We start from the raw sequence: 4,974 nt of genomic DNA on the forward strand, positions 1-4,974 counted from the left end.
AAAAAAAAAAACTAAGTCAATTTGACAATTCTACCATTACAAACTTTATGAAATTAAAATAAATAAACTTTTCTAATAACTCATGTAATGATGCTTGCAACTTCATTTGCTCCTTCAATTGTATAAATATTCACTTTTGAAGCTCCAAATAGTCCTTCCTCAATCTAATAAGCTTGTAACACATGAAATAATAGTTGAACCGAGCCTATCCAATTTTGTAGATGAAGAATGAATGCTTGTTGAATCTTCTTGGCCTTGGATCGTGTAATAGGTCCAATTGGAACATTTGGAACACTGCGATCCTTATCATCTTCCCCCTCTTCAAAAGGATTCGTCCTCGAATCAAAAAATCATCACCTATATCAAAAGAACTCAAGTCAGCAACATTGAAAGTAGAATGTGCTAGAAATTCTCCTAGAAGATCATTTTATATGCATTGTTATTAATTCTTTCAAGTACTTGATAAGGGTCATCCCCTCTTGGATGTAACTTTGTCTTCCTTTGAGATGAGAATCACTCCTTGCGAAAATGTATCCAAACCCAGCTACTGGTTTGAAAAATGATTTCATTCCGTCCTTTGTTAATTCTTGAAGCATCATTGAAATTTTGTTTCTCAATTGTCTCCTTCCCCTCTTTATGCAATGTTTTGATCCCATTTGCCTTACTTGTGGCTGCTTTACTCACAAAAATATTAGAATGAAAAGAAAGAAAATCAAGACTCGTACGTGGATTAAATCCGTAAGAAACTTCAAAAAGAGAACAATGAGTGGCAAACATTCGTCCCAAGACTTAATATTCTTACAAATAATAGCCCTAAGCAATGCTCTTAGTGTTCTATTAACCACCTCAATTTGCTCGTTAATCTGAAGATGACATGTAGTTCAAAACATAATTTGTTACCGAATTTATAACTTAATATTCTTATAAATAATAGCCCTAAGCAATGCTGCTGATATTTTATTAACTACCTCAGTTTGCTCATGAGTCTGAGGATGACATGCAGTTGAAAACAATAATTTGGTACCCAATTTATCCACCATACTTTCCAAAAGTGACTTAAAAATTTAACATCCCTATCATTTTTTTGTGTGCAGCAAACGTTGGCAACATTGACTACAAAACTTATAAACATTGTGCTTCATGGCAAAGGTCATATGGATCGTGATGAGCATTTTCTCCCATATCTTGGTTTCGCTAACTAAAGTTTTCCAATAACTCCAAAACTTCATTACCTTATATAACTTCTTGGGATAAGGATTCATATAACATTTCATAAAATAAGATCTACTGATGAATTTCATAGCATTTGAAGGTCATCTAGGTCATGAACCGAAGGTAAATTACCTTAGGGGCATTATGGTCATTTTACATCGTTTCTTGGTTTACCTACTTATCCTTATCGAATGACCACCAAATTTCATATCTAACCTCAACATAATATAATATGCTCAGTATTAAAATTTGATATGCAGCGGAGCTCATTAGGGGGTTATTTTAACGTTACTTAAATCTCGAGCTATTTGATCGGTTCAAGGTCTTAACTCACGGTTCTTTGGGTTTTTCTTACATATATACTTAATTCATACTTGGTTTAGGGTTCATATGAAAATCAAAGCAATTTCTACAAGTATTTCTTAACAAAAAGTCCAAGGGGCAACTCGCCTCGTCTTCGACGTTTGGGACGTCCATTCTTGAGCTTCCAGTATATGAATTACTTAAAATTTCCTTCCACATACTCGTTATTGTGTCTAGTTTCTGAAACCATAAGATTTTTTATGAGAATCGGTCTAGAATGGGGTTAAAATTGATAAAACCCGAGAAAATGTCAAATTTTGAGTTGACTTGGACAGTACCGTTGAACTGGCCATATCATCGCTTTCTTCCTCTGAACAGGAAGAAGATGCGCATTTTTTGCGTCGCCACCATTTGCAACTCTGCTTGTACAGCCACATTTACAGCGTTTCTCTCCTCGATTTCTTTGTGAAACTTAAAGATGGGTATTACAAGGAAGGGCTAGGGATTTGATTTGATGCCTTATCGTGGATCGTAGCCTAAGATATCCGCTTCCAAAGTTCATCCAAAATTTGATTTATCGCTGGAGATAAAACAAAGGATTTCTTATTGGGTAGCCGATTCTAGGGGTTTCAAGGCCCTATTTCTTCATTGAACCTCTTCCATATCCTTTCTTCAGGCTAAAGGAATTGGTTTGGAGGAACGTCTTTGAGTGTAAGACCTTAATTTCTATAAATCGTTCTCGGTATGCAACTCACTCAAAATGCAAGATTTTCGATCTCTTGGGTAGCTTGTTCTACGATGTTTCATCTCTCGATTCCTTCATCAAGTTTACGCAACTTCTTCCTCTGAAGCTAGAGGAATCCTTAATTTGAAGGAAAAGAGATCGTAGATAGGAATTCGACTCTTATCCCCAATTTAATTTCGAAACCTATTTCCTTCAATTTGACACGCTCTCGAGGTTATTTTTCTTCATGGTCTTCTATGGAAGCATTCCTTGGAGGTGCAGAAACTGATTGGAATCATTCTTGCTCGACGAATCATCATGTATCCTCGGATTGGATTTTCAAGTTTTTCTTGAAGTTCTTCCATGGAAGATTGAATTAAGGGAATGGTTTCTAGGCACTTTCAGCACTCTATTCCTTCATAGAACTTGTGGGTAATCTTGTTGAGAAACGGTAGGAATAAGTTTGAAGAGAAATGGTGGAGGATTGCTCTCGAATTTGGAAGAAATCTGAGTGTAGGAGACCCATATTCTAAACGTTTATTGTCTTCGATTGGGGGATGGACCTTTCTCGATTCTTATTCCGTATTGTTGCTCCTACTTCATACTTTATAGGAGGAGCTTAAACCGACATTGAGAGCTCCAGATTCTTCGTTATTTAGAAGTTTGAAGAGAAATGGTGGAAGATTGCTCTCGAATTTGGAAGGAATCTGAGAGTAGGAGACCCACAATGTAAACGCTTATTGCCTTCGATTGGGGGATCGACCTTTCTCGATTCTTATTCAGTATTGTTGCTCCTACTTTAGACTTTATAGGAGGAGCTTAAACCGACCTTGAGAGCTACAGAATCTTCGTTATTTAGAGATCAAACTTTCTGGATAATTTTTCAGAGATATCAACTCTAATCGTATCCTTACCGACCTTGGCTTTGAATACAAGTCGTTGGATGTGATGATCCGTGCGTGTTCGTTCTAGATCATATCAAATTTTGGAGGAGATCCGACGGTTGAAATTTGAGTTCGAAGGATTTTGCTCTGATGGTCACGGTAGATGCTCTGATTCTAATTAGAGTGGCATTTCTGTAATTATCCATTCTTCTAGGGGTATTTTGGTAATTTGCCACTTTCCGAATATTTTATTATTATTTTTCTCGAAAAATCCATAATTTTTCTACAAATTCCTCATCGCTTTTTTATCATTTTTCGCTTATTTTGAATCATGAGACTTCTTCTAGATAAGGAATTAAAAATTCGGAAAGATTCTTGATAATTGATAAAATGACTTTTTTGCCCTTTTGATTTACTTTTTCCTTTCCAATCCTTTTCAAAAGGCCTTTAACTCCTTGAAATCACTTGTTAGCGTACAGGAGTGACTTGACTAAGTCTTTTGCTCTTGCTTAATCCTTTAATTTTTTTCCTTTCTATCCTTGGGGTCTTTCATGAGTGGCTTATTCTTATGGGAGCTAATTTCCTTCATTTTTTGGGTGTTACATATACATATTCGTTACAAACACAAAATAAGAAGCAGACTAAAAAAGAAGAACAAAAAATACTAGATTAAAAATAGAAGTTAGTCCATGGCTCACACTCCAAACCCACTCTCATCCACGACCAACTCTTAGTTACTTGAAAAAAAATGATAAACATGGAGTGAGTAAAACTTAGTTAGTAGCCTACTAGTAGGTTCTTAATCGCGACCTTAAGCTAGGATATTACTTCTTGTTATGTTTTCAAGATCTCAGAACTTAGAGGTCATCGTGTCATGTATCATATACTGATCCTGAAAACCTTCCCCTAAAATAACCTTCAATTTTCTCCCCATGAACACATGAGTGGTGTCGTCATAATCATGTAATCCTACTGGTAAATCGTTGTGCAGGACATCTCGTTTAACTAATGGGAAAGGTAGGCCTATCATAACATCTAGCTCATGATACATATTGCAGGACATCCTACCTAAAGAGGAATAGGGGCCTTTTAGTACACATTGTAATGCAGATAATGGTTACTTATGGGTATGGATCCTAGCAACTTATTTAGCATGTTATTCACATAGTTCTAGGTACTTGGTACATGGATTATTGATGAACCTAGGTTTATACATAATGTCATGGGTTAGGCTTTAGGAGTTGAGGTTTTAGCTTAGGAAAACATTAGAGGGTAACCTAACATGGACTAATTCGTGTGAAAACCTACTAGCACTTTGAGGACCTCTTTCCTTCACCAAACTTATGGGTAAACTTATTTATAAGGTGCAGGATCAAGTTTGGAAATGAATAGTGGATTATAGTTCTCGAATTCAAGGTAAACCCATGAACACGATACCCCAAAACAAAAAACTTGTATCTCTCGATTGGGTACTCGATTAAGCTTGCTTTTTGCCCCTAATAGTCTACCCTAATTCATAATTTATAGACGGATTTTCCACTACCATTGAAATGTCTAGAATTTCTATAATTTCATTCTTGATTTTTCTGAATCTTCTGCCAGAAAAATCTTCTCGGATCGGAGCCTTCCTTTTTTAAGCACCTTGTAATTCGTATTCTATAAAAAAATTTACTAATTCGGGAAGTTTATAAAAATTAGAAAAAGTACCATTTTCTTAATGTTTTTTCAATTTTACTTGTTCTTTGCTTCTAGATACAACCTAGTAGGGATTATACACTGTCTCTTATTGGAGACCTTGAGTGTTGCAAATTCTCCTCTCCTTTGAAAACTTTCGATCATCGAAAGTGCTTA

This window comes from Cucurbita moschata, unplaced genomic scaffold, assembly GCF_002738365.1.
Source record: "Cucurbita moschata cultivar Rifu unplaced genomic scaffold, Cmos_1.0 Cmo_Scf00094, whole genome shotgun sequence".
NCBI lineage: Eukaryota > Viridiplantae > Streptophyta > Magnoliopsida > Cucurbitales > Cucurbitaceae > Cucurbita > Cucurbita moschata.